The following is a 12,752-nucleotide window of genomic DNA, read 5'->3' as shown; positions in this document are numbered from 1 at the left end:
CAGTGGATGGTTCATTCGTTTTCGCAAACTCCTCAAAATGTGCTTCGCAAGCCAAGATTGTGGAATGTGTCCTGCACCGTCTTGAAGGAATGCTTTGTTGACACCCAGAGTGGAGTGTAAGTGGAGCAATTGTACAGGGTCACACCGAGCCAACGTACACAGCCAAAGCTGAAAATTGATCAGCTTGACAAGCTTTTAACCTTGAGACCATCTCTAAAGCCGCAGTAACTGGTGCTTCTACGTCTGCGTGCGTTAAACATCTGCCACTATCTTTGATGGTGCAATAGTGACAACTTAACCTGAGCAGAGAGTTTCTGAAAACATCCCTCAGCCCAGATGCTGCTGACCCAGATCCCGGCAGCTGGGCTTCCGCCTTTGGCTCCGACGGTCTCCTTGGACGCATGAACGCAGCACACCACAACAGATGTTCAGACCACCTCCAGCAAACCGTCGGTGTAGGAGGTTTGAACGTGGCGCTGAAGTACCACCGTTTGTCTAACTGAAAAGAACAATAGGTCTTTAACCTTTTCTCCAGTGAGAAGTTAAACATTTATATCCACCTGCAATGGAGAAGCGCTGCGTTTAATTGCAGCAGTTGGTATGTGAAATGGAGACTGTATTTTGGGGGTTGGGTGTCTGGTGAGAGGGTTACCAGACAGGCGAAATGGCTGCACGCTTCAGAAGCACCTTCTTTGATAAGATAAATTCAGTGTTGTCAGTGGGAGATTCGTGATAAAGATGTGACACCAGCTTTTTTTTTTTCTTTTCAGTAGATCTCTCAGAAGCTGGAAGCAATTACAGACTTCTCCAAGCAGCAAAGAATGTAGCAGGCGTTCACCGCACCCTTTCAACAGGATACTTTTTTCTTTACAGGAAAAAAAAAGAAGAAATAAAAAGCCAAGACTTTCAGGCTAAAGGCCTTGTGGTGTGGACTAAACATAACATATGACCCTTCTTTTCCAAAACTGCTGCACTGTTTTATTTCAATGAGAAAACACTGGCAAGTACAATTTTTCAATGTGTTGGTTTAGCCACAAAGTATAGCTAGTCTTCTTGTTAAATCACATATGAATGTGTCCTCAGCCTTCAACTTTGATTTAATGTTTTATCATAAGTCTCATATTATGAACTCACTTTAAAGCAGCATATAATGATGGAAACCACTTTATATGTGTCAAAACAGGTCAGGACAGTTAAATGACCAGAGTGTCTTCATGAAGACTGTTGGGAAGGAATTGTTTTCAACTATATGTACATTTTAATCAACTTTCAGAGCCATAATTTCAAAAACACAAAATGTATTTGTCGGATGCACACCAGAAATCTAAACAAGGGTGACAATCGATTCTGCTGTTGGCAAAACCATGAACAACGTCCAATAAAGCTGCAGCAAAGTGAGTAAAGGAATCAATTCCAGGTCACTGCTCACAATGGCCTTATATGTTCTGCCAGCTAATCATAAATCACACTAAATGTATGTAGGTATTAGTTGGTGCTTACAGCACATATTTCATACACTTTAGTTTCTACTCTCTTCATGTGATTATAATGAGAAAAGGACACATTTTTCTTTGTACCCTCGCACAGAGCTAATACAACTTCACTGAGAACTTGAAGATAAATTACAGTAAGCGTTAATTGGCTTGCGACTAACGTGTTCATTCATTTCGCTGATGTTTGGATTGATTGTGTGTTGCTTAGTTTATGGGCAGCATGCCTTGGGGATGAAAGCAATTAAAATCTTGAACCTTTGCCATGACGGGGGCAGCCTACGCTTTCATCTTATTGTTTCCTGGCAGACTGAGGAGTGTTTTCTACTGTCCTAGTTAGGAAAATAATTATTGTTACTCAGATCAGTGTGTGTGATCAAAAAGACAATCTAGATGCTGAGGCGTGTGTTAACTCAATTAGGCATGTACATTCAAACGATAATTATTGTCATTTCTGAGGGCTTAATTGCAAACATAACAGAGCAAAGATATTTTGCTTTTGTTTGTACGAGCTCTATGATCTGATGAGTGCCATTTGGAGAGCAGCACAGCATTTATTGTGAGGATGTATACTGCTGTGTATTAAATGCAACCATGCAGCATAGCCCTGGAGACTGATCCCATCTGCTCAAGGCCTGGCTGGTTAGTTAGAAACTCATCAAAATGTGGTCCCCAAGGTTTGTGCAACCCCCCCCCCCCCCTTTGTCCCTCCATTTGTTACCTCTTTGTCTTATTGCTGAGAGGGTGGGGTTGCCAAGGGCAAGAGCACAACCCCACAAGGGGGGTTGATGGGCCCGACCATTAATGGAGACAGTATCCATGAAATGACCCAGTGGAAGTGACGCTTCCTGGGCATGTTTCACGCTCGTATGAGCATACGGCTGGGGTTGTGGTAGGGTGGGGAGCTTTGGCAATGAGGAAGAGAGCATGGAGAGGGACTAGCCATGATGCTACTCTATGTTTTCTTTAATCTCTCATCCATGTGTTTCTGAAATGAAGAGCTGACCTGTCAATGGGAATATTGCGTATTGTCGCTGTGCTTCAGAGGATCACTTCGTACTGTGTGTAAGTCAGATTTGATGCTTATTCTGTGGCATGCCGAGTCTACCAGAAATACCCTGATGTGGATATTATGATGCTTGAGTGAGCAGTTTGTTTGGTGTCGAGGCAGTTTCTGACCATGTGCACTTTGTCGTCCTGCTGATCAAACAAACATATGAGTCTGAAAGTGTTGACTTATACTTTCTTTTCTGCATCGCGACTATTTGCACACCTCGGATTACATGCATATTTTAGTGTTTCTTTGTTCTGTATGAATCAAGTTTGCTCTGTGGCTGAAAACCAAGGTGAAGCCTGTAATATGATGATGATGCAGTTTACAAATGTCTTCTCTCTTGTTCCCTCGGAGAAATCCCTTTTTCTTTCTCAAGCATCAAAGTTTATATAACATTCAATTTCACAGCCTGTTCCAGTCTAACTTCTTATCTTAGCTCATTCAGGAGGTTTTTCCTGGCCCTTCTCAGGTCTTTTTTTCCCCCAATTAATACAGCTTGATGTTCCAACCGTCAGTGAGAGAACTGCCTCAGGCAGCAAATGGCCTTATTTAGTGAGGATGAATATTCAATTGTTTTGAATAATTATTCCAACAGTGCTGTTATTTATTGATAAGGGAATCTATGTACAGTATAATGAAGCATATTTTCTGAACATAATTTTGGTAGGATTACATAAAAATTGTCAGCATCTTGATTGCTTCTTGTACATTCGTATTAACAGAAAATATTCTAAATATTGTGTCCCTGATGTCTGGAGGCCTCAGCTTTGTCACAGCAGATAAATGATCATGTAGTTGTTGTCAAAAATGTGTATTTTGTAGAACACTGTATTTGTTTTGACACAGATGCACGCTACTAAGTAACAGGGATATACATAAATAAATTATTTTGATTTATTTCCCGGACTAAGAGCCACAGAAACTATACAAATCAGTTTGGGTTTTCAGTGGGCGAGTTGGGGACAGTTGTTAAAACCACAACCCAGACGGGTTTTCTCTTTTATAGAATGATTAAAACAGAAACAGACATTTTTCCACTTAATGTTTATTACTGTTCAGAAAGGGGAGTGACTTTTGACTGACCCTGGAGTTGTGAGGGATTTTCACCTTTAAAAGCACTGGCTTCAAATGTCAGTATGACACTAAAATCCATGGCAGTGTCTTGAGTTTAATGGTATTTTATTGCATCGAAATGAAACCCAGCATGAGAGTAAGTGGCAAAGTAATTATTTCAATGACAGTTTGTGAATGTATATTGCACTGTATAGCCATGGGCAGGGGCAATAATGCTTTCTTGTTGATGACTTGCTGTCGTAAATGAGTGGAAAAGTGGTGTACATCTATGGAGCAATGTGAGAATAATGTGGCTTTGCTGTCTGTGAATAAATTTGTGTTGTACTGTTTACAAATCCATTAGCGTGTTGGTAATTTGTACAGAATGAGCCACGCATTGGAGTCGCACTGGAAGTGAGTCTTAATTTGCCCATTGTTTCTCATTGCTTGCCAAGCTGAGAATTTAGTTGGGGACACTTAGAAGGAGAGTGACCTCCCTCAGGTATTGTTGTCTCACAAAAAAGTGTCTTTACACATTCCTTTTCCTTACAAAATGCAGCAGACTTTAGATTGGCATGGGATGTTGGACAAGACTGGATGGTGACAGACAGCACTAGGCTTGACTGAGAAACAAACAAGCTGTGAGGAGAGAGCTGAAGGTTTGCCAGTGAAAAGATTAGAGTGGCATTTGGCTCAAGTGCTGGGATGCATCGTTGCTCATGCCACACTGTCATGGCAACTGAAGCTTTTTGCCTCCTTCACAGTCCCCCCCCCCCCCCCCCCCCCCCCCCCCGCTGAGGGTCCAGACTGTACCAAAGGGTCCTCTATAGAACTTGTGATTACCAATGCTGACCCTCACATTCACCTGGTTACTCATGTGCATCGTAAATTACCTTTTCCTTGCATTCAGCTGCATGAAATAGACCTTTACTGCCACATTTGATGACTCACTCATTTCAATGGCTCTATATTCTTGTAAATGGCATGTAAATGACTGAGCAGTGTAATAGTCTATTATAAATGTGCATGTAACCTCAGCTGAGCAATCTTTACAATTCCAACCATCCCAGAGCTCCCATTTGTCGTGCAGGGCACCTCTGTTCCCCGGTGACCAATCAGCAGTGCTTCCTCAGAGGCGGAAAGCGCCCCCACCACCTCCTCATCATCACATGTGATTGACAGCCACCCACAGGAAGGAGGGGGGTTATTTACCTCCTTATGTTCTCATGGGACTAAGTTAATGATCCCAGCCAACAAAATAATACAAAGAGGGAAAAGCCTGAGAAGTCGGTGCCTGGTTGAACCATTTGGAGCTGTTTCGCCTTGCTTTAGAAAGGATTAGAGAAGAAGAGGCTGTGTGAGGAGAATTTCAGAGATAGCAGTGAGACAGATGAAGCTGCAGAACTCAGACAGAAAGTAGGAGCTAAAGGGAGGCTTCAGAGGAAAGCCGGTGTTTTCAGAAAAATCTCTTCCTGGGCTTTCTTTCTGTATTCATCTGTCACCCTGACTGTGGACTGTCTGGTTGACTTTCTACCAGGCTGAGAGGTAAGGCATGATCTGTATTTCCAATAGATAGCACTTTGAAAACTCCCTTTAAATCTTCCCTTTGACACTTCAGCTAAACTTTGAATGAGCTAAATTAATACCACTTCAGTGTATTTTTGTCAGGACACTGGAGATGTAGTGATGTACTGTTTTGGATTGACAGGAAGCTGAGGACCACAACGTAAACAAACAGAAGAAAGGTTCTGGTTTGATGTCGAACAGTAATTTACTTTGTTCCTTTAAATATTTCATTGCATACATTTAAACAGCATAGACTGTGTTGGCTTTACGTTTGCATTGCATTTTTGAATTCACCGTGCACGTTAACATACCTGAGAACAGCAGTTGTTTTACTTTCTTGTCATACTCTTTGGAGCCCTGCAGGCTAAACTGAACTGCAAAGACTCCTGGCAGGCGCCTTGGGTTTAAATCCATATCACTCTGTGCCTTATGTGCTGTGTTATGTCCCGTAACATAAACAACTGCAGAGAAACTTTCTAAACAAAAAGTCTTGTTTGATTCTGACAGCAAGGTCGTCCCAGGTAAATGTATCGAGTTGAATTAATTAAAAAAAAGTTTCACAGTAAACTCAACTCCAGAGTTAAGCATCTGATCAAACTTTATATCGGCATCCCCATGTGCATGCCACTTGTGTCAGCCAGCACATGTTTGTGTTGGGAGCATTTTCCTCACAACCAAAGACTGGTGAACAGATGCCAACAATGTGAGACAACTTTCAACACTATCTAAGTCAGCTGTCGCAGCCAGGCCGCATTCCTGTACGTTTCCATTTCAGTGAATGTGCCCACAAGAAAAAAGGGTGTGATTCTTTATGGGATAGAGTTGCTTCAGAGTTTAAAAATTAACCTATGTTTTCATCTCAATGACGCTTCCTTGTTGAACAGCTTTGGTAATAAACATGTTAATTGTCAGAAGTACACAGCATGAAACACGGCTGATCCTGTTTGAATATACTGTGCCTTTAACTGTGACAGAATTAGATCTTTTCCACAGACAAATCGTCACTCTTCTCTCATGTGGAGAGTATAACGATAATTGATTACTGTGTTTCCACCACGCACTATTTCATTTGTATTGAATATTGCCTTAAGCGTGAAACAGATTGAGCGTGGCAATAAAGTCTAACATGGATTCAACAGTGCAGATTTTGCCTTCAAGTTACTTGCAAATGTCATCGCTCCACTTACTGTAAAAGTCTGCGCCCAATGTCGAATCAATTCACAGAAAGTTGTCTTGTAGAGTGTATACTTACATGTATTAAAGGGTGACAATAAGGCTTTGTTGAGAGTTATGGCAGCAGGCCATGCTCTGATAGCCCAGAGTGATAGACCAAACCAGCTGAAGTCCTGCCCCTTTCATACTATTGGCTAATGCAACAATTGGCAGCCCACATCTAGATGGGATAGGTAGAGTTCTCAGTGAGGGAAGAAAAAAAAGGGTAGAAAGTTTTGATTCTCCTGCTATATTTCAGTGGGCTTTGAGGGAAGGGTTAGAGGGTCACAGATCCACAGAGAGCAGGAGGAGCGAGACACTTTGCTTAAAGTTCAGAGCACTGCAGTGGGACAGCTTTGCAGCAACTAAATATCAACAGTGACTGATTTTAGAGGTGGCACTTTTCTTTTCCTGCTTGTTTATGGCTGCAACCATGTGGCAGGTAAGTCAGAGGTCGTACTTAACTTCACCCTGTACTCTTCTTGTGGCTCTGCCTCTGTGTTTGTGTGGGTTTTTTGAACAAAAACAATGAGTCACCGTGTGTTTCCAAGCCTGCAGGCTGGGATCTGTTTTAATGCTAAGGTTGTTTGGCCTGGTAGTGCTCACAGATTCCTTCATGTTTCATACTCTGGATCATATTTGAGGAATAAGATGACTAAGTGAGAAGGCCAACGGGGATTTTGTAATTAAAAAGCATGGGGATGGGGGGTGTTACAAAATAGATTTCAAGCATTAAAGCAGCTATTTAGTGTGTGTTTTGTCACATTTATTACACATGTAAGCACTTGCTCTGCCTGAAAGATTATATTTTAATGTGATAGATTAAGAGTGTATTTGACTCTATCATTGCTAAATATATAATTAAAGTTGGCCAATCATGTCAGTTTATCAGTACCAAGATTTCTTGGTCATCAAAAGATGATTTTCTTTACATTTCCTTTGACCCTCACAGCCATGTGAAAGATTAAAAAGTGCCCTTTCATTCATAATCTGGCAGCCTCGTGACCCACAACATACCTTTTGCTCCACAGATAAGATAAAAGCTACTGACATTTCCCTCCTCTGTAACATCCATATGTGCTCTGGCAGCACATCTGGACACAGTTTGGGACAGGCATGCATACATAAAAGCAAACTGGAGCTAATGAAGAGTAAAACTAGGGCACTGCAGTTGAGTCTGCGGTATTCCCTATTAATTAGTTACTTATCTTGTTCTTGTTTGCAGAAATGTTAGACATCTTCCCACCAGAGCTCCGCCTGTGATCTCCAGTGTGACAAACAGCCGTTACCTTGGCAACACATGTGGAGGGCTTTACATTGTATAAGAGCTTTTGACAGTGATTTTAATTAAAGGATAATTACTATTCAAAAATGATCATTAACCACTTGCAGTCAACCATATTTAATTTCCCCCATTGTTGGCTCATATTACACTTTTCTTCGTTTTAGTTGAAAACTTGTGTAGTTTGCCTTATGTTGGCACTGTGGGGTGTATATTCCATGTCACTGTTGTAGACAGGAAGAACATATCGGTGTGGCAGGGGATTCACAAATGGAACACTATGCGGAACACTATGCGGGCTTAAGAAGGTTAGACAAGTGGATGTCATAAATGTATAAAAGGAGATTAGGTTCACTAAACCTAAATGCAGTAGGACACCAAACATAGGATGAAAAACAAAATTATAATTTCCTCTGATGATATATTTGTGGCACGATTATCTATTTTTTAAAGGAGGGAAAGGCCCACACCTCATGGTTTCCTTTCCGCAGCACACCTGGTTACTCACTCAGCTGCATTTCAATAGTCGACCACATGATGTCGCTCTTTGAGTGTTTTCCTCAACATCAACGCACTGTCGTTATTTGACCTCTGGAAACTTTTCTTTCTTGCAAGACTCTATTAAAATAGCAGTATAGAGCATCATTTTGGTTTTGAACAATATATAATGTGCTTTAGTTTAAAGCACAATGATAAAGATTTTTTAAAACTTTTCTTTTTCCCAGCTTTGGTCTGTGACTAAATGGGCCCAGCCACATATTTGGAAAGTGACATTATGTGAAGTTCCTGTGGTTGTGGGACGGATACAGTGTTTTCCCGTTGATGCCACCTGCCAAGCCGCAGGCAGGAAATGAGCTTTTGGTGCAAGTTGTGCTGCTGACCAGGATGACCGGTACAGCACAGACATTAAATAGACAGAGATACGGAAAAAGAACCTGCTGAGCTGACCTCTAGAACTTTCTTTCATTCACTAACCAAAAAAAAAAAGTAGTTGCAAATATTATGCACTCTCTAGGCTTTCAATCAGATTGAGGCCTCATAAACATTTTAACATACCTCTGCACTCTACAAGCAGGCTCAAGCCAAAAGTTGAATTACGACAATATAAAAGTGATGATGCTGTTATTCTTTTCAAATGAAATCATGTTTGAAATATGTGTCTTAAATTCAGGATCTGAAATGTTTAGATTTCTAATTAACTTGTCCTCTATAATCATTTAAGTGAGACTATCAGTGGCTGTTGGTCAAGGCCAGGCTCCATTAAGCTAATCTGGGTAATGTGTGCAGCTGCAGATCAGGTAGATTTGTCAGTCTAATCAGCTGGCTGCTGCTGCTGCAGCTGTAAATCACATTAGGAGTGAGTGGGCCGCTGCTGAGCTGGCTGCTTTAGGGAGCAGCAACAGGCCACACATTGGTCACAGTTACGCTGTGAAGACAGGATTACAGATAAATATGTTAGGTGTCTGCCCCAGGAAAGAAGACAAAGAGCAATCACACTCTTTCAGTTGCTGAATGCATGGTTCAGAGCTATCATTAAGGGTGATAAAAGACCATATCCAAAAGGATTAGAAAGTGCTTGAGCAGGAAATTGTCTCTCATATCGGAGACATTGTAATTGTTTCATCTGTAAATGACCCATTACATCGTGATCAAATAAAACTCAAAATGTTTAGTCAGTTCATCATTTGTCAGAGAAGCATACAGTTGAGGGCATCTGTCTCACAAATGTCTATCCACGCTTACTCAGCACTTAAGTATCCTGATTCACACTTCAGCTGTGATATGATCCAAATTGCCAACTGCAATTAAATGCAAGTCTGAGCTGTGCTTTTAAAGGAAAGCACTTGCACAGATTCAGCTTCAAGCCACTGAACAAACGTGTCTGTTTGAATACACGAGATAAAAGGATGGTTTTGTGATAAGAGAGTAGGTTTGATATGGGATTATGATTATAATATATGCTGAGATAGGCTGCTGTGTTATTTCCTTATCTTAAAGTTTGCATGACCATTGTGAGATTATCAGATTTTTTTTTCCTGTAGGGGGGGGTTTGATATGTGCTGGGGTGGAGCAAAAAGGGAATGGGTGAGAAGAGGATGTAATCTGATTGGCCACCTCATGTGTCTCCCTCAATTGTCATTGGTTTTAAGTGATGTCAAACATGATGTGGAGTTGCCACTCTTCCTTGAATTATAAAAAGGAAACTTCAACATGACAGTACCTTCCATGAGGAGTATATATATATATATATATATATATATATATATATATATATATATATATATATATATATATATATATATATACTGTATATGTTATTGATTTTACTTCAATGCTATTTCTCTGTGGTATGGTGGGCACGACTCTCACCTCATAATAATACTATCTCTGGTCTTACTCTAATTTGGGCTTTGGAGCCTTTATGTGGAAGGTTTGAATGTCTTCTCTGCGCATCCATGTATGTATGTATGCATGTATGTGCTCCATCCTAAGATTATCTGGTGGATTTATATCTATAAATGCTTTTACTGTAAAAATGGAAAATAAAACCTTACACTTTTATAGATAAGAAATAAAAAAAAGTGTCTAATATCTCAGTAGTCACACAGAAGAAACAGATGCCCAAGGATACAATGTAAACAAGAGGACGTGTTACTACAGTTAAGAAAGAAGAAAGGAAGCATACTTTATTGGTACCGTCTGGGGAAAATACATCTCCACTTACAACAAACCTCATAGTTATTACACTTAACCAAGCATAGTGTGAGCAGTGGGCTGCCACAGCATGGTGTCCAGTTAGCTGCTGGGGTGAAGGGTCATACTCATGTTCCAACAATGTTAACCTGTCTGCATTGAGATTTGAATCTGCAAACCTGCCTCCACGTCACTGTACTCTCAATTAGCAACAATGCATCAGCATGTTGTTTATTATTATTATTGTTTGGGATGCCATTTGGCTGAATGCAATGGGATTTTATTGATGAGCTCTTACAAGGCCCTTGGTTAAAAGATTTTGTATTACATGGATTGCAGTTTGGCTGCAGCCATCATTTTTGTCTCACACGCATTCAGCAAATAAGAAAGGAATTGACGGCTTCAGCTTAGATGCGAGCACCTGACAAAAGAGAAAGGGCTTTCAAGTTACTTTAAATTTAATCATAGATGTTTTTCCGACAAAGTGCTCAGTCAAAAGCGACGACTTCTCTTCCTGATGGAGTGGATTCCTCCCAGATGATGACAGTGGCATGGCATCACAGGGAATGCCAGCAGTCACATTCCCACGTGCATCTCCCGAGCAACATCGCCTGTACCCACAGCTTTGTATTAACTAGCAAGTGTTTAATATTTACAGTGTGTAACTATCTTGGAGAGGATAGTCACGCTGGGGAATCCTTTGAATGACAGGAGAATTCAAATGGAGCGCAGCAGGGGTGTGTCTGGAAACAGAGGCACATGGTAAGCAGATGGCATCTCGGTGATTCCCACATGAGGGCCAGCTGGGACAAATGTGGATGTAGCAGATGATGCTGCACAGTGACTGTCTTTATTTGTAGTCTTGTAATATTGCTTGTGTCTTTCATTTTTTTTTTTTTTGCTGAGGGACTCTGCAGTTATTTGGCAGCCTTAGAGTAAGACGGTATTATGTTGGAGGAACTCTTCCACACAACAAATCATAAACCTCTGAGAGAATTGTTGATGCAACCAACAAATTCTCTGTCACTTTGTTTGCTCGATGCTGGGGGAATTGTAGACCTCGGTCCCACGTTACAGATGAGCTGCCTCCTCTCAGGCTCCTTCTCATCTTTATTTGTGTCTTCAGCCTTTCTTTTTGACTCCCCGCAGGGATTTTCTGAGGAAAATTCCAATCTACAGCATTGTGCTGCTTGAAGCAAAGGGACAGTCACACAAGGAAACCTGAAACTGATCCTAACCCCTTTGAATCTATGAATGGGCAGGGCTGAGAGGACACTGACCTGCCTGTGAGGATGCAGGCTCAGGCTCTGTGTGATCCTGCGCCTCTGCTTATTTGCTGATTTTGACTCTCTCTCATACACTGGCTCTCTCCCTCTCCCTCTTGCTGCTTTCTCCTCTCTCTCTTCGAGTGTTTGCCAGAGCTTCCAGCTGTAGGTGGAGCTGGCTTTCCTGGAATTGTCGGGCAACTTTTCCTGTTGTGCTTGCTCCCGCTTGCTCAATCTCATGCTTAATGACAGCTCTGCTGCAGGATTACTGGGGCTGTGAAGAACCCGTGCCACCCGGACGTAGACCTCTACAGCATGCTGGAGTTTGTTACTGGTGCAGTTGTTGTTATAAACATGTTTTCATGACTCGGTTCAGAAGTTTCCCTTCAGCAAAAATGTCTCGGCAGTGCAAAGTGGGGCGAAATCCATCGGTGGGTAAAGTAAACTGTGTATGAATGGAGAGTTTCAGGAGTGCGTAATGTACTTGGGGCTGTGACACACTTTGCAGGAGCTCTTTTCCACAGTGTCCTTTTACAAGCGCTTTGTAACTTCAGGATATGTTGTAACACTCGATGACTTCAGAGGATGAATGTCGTTGCTTTGCTTTTCTTTCTTCTTTTTTTAACTTTTTAAATTTGTGACGATTTGGAAAATCTCCACCCTAACCTGTTTGACAAGATCTGCAAAGGCAGCAAATCGTTGCTAGTAGCTTTGCTAAAACCAGCCTCATATCCTATTGTGTTTCCAAAGGAAAATCGTCAAAGTGAAAGGAATGCAGGAAACTGTTTATTATTGTGTGCAACTGTTATATAACTCTGAATAGATTTATGTATAATTTAGTCAAGAAGTTGACACAGATAACATTCACTCGAAGCACAATTGGGACTTTAATGTGCTTTTATTATATTAAATATGTAATGCCAATCATTAAAAATTTACTTTGCAGGGGAGTGAAGATTTTAAATGATGAGGAGATTCTTAGTTTCCAGACACCTGCATTTGTCAATTCATCTATGAAGAACAGAATAGCAAACAAACAAAGGCCCACAGATGCATCATAGTCACATAAGACAGGCACAACAATTGCTTCTTGTCCTGTACGGTACAGCGGGATAACTGGTTGTCTGTGTTGATTT

General features: G+C 41.2%; 1 protein-coding gene across 4 annotated transcripts in view; it reads left to right on the top strand.

Moving 5' to 3' along the window:
* Positions 1–12,752, top strand: part of mid1 (midline 1) — a 30,410-nt gene that overhangs the window by 1,364 nt on the left and 16,294 nt on the right. For 2 of the 4 annotated variants that reach the window (XM_080497758.1, XM_080497755.1), the window contains exon 1: positions 6,668–6,817. The exons of 1 other annotated variant lie outside the window; for it this stretch is intronic. The gene's annotated coding sequence lies outside the window, so the exon portion shown is untranslated. Of the gene's footprint in view, positions 1–6,667; positions 6,818–11,847; positions 12,048–12,752 lie in introns of those variants that run through there. One more of the 4 variants, XM_080497756.1, reaches the window with a different exon arrangement.

Source organism: Blennius ocellaris (genome assembly GCF_963422515.1).
Source record: "Blennius ocellaris genome assembly, chromosome: 6".
Taxonomy (NCBI): domain Eukaryota; kingdom Metazoa; phylum Chordata; class Actinopteri; order Blenniiformes; family Blenniidae; genus Blennius; species Blennius ocellaris.
This window is presented reverse-complemented; position numbering and strand designations above follow the sequence as displayed.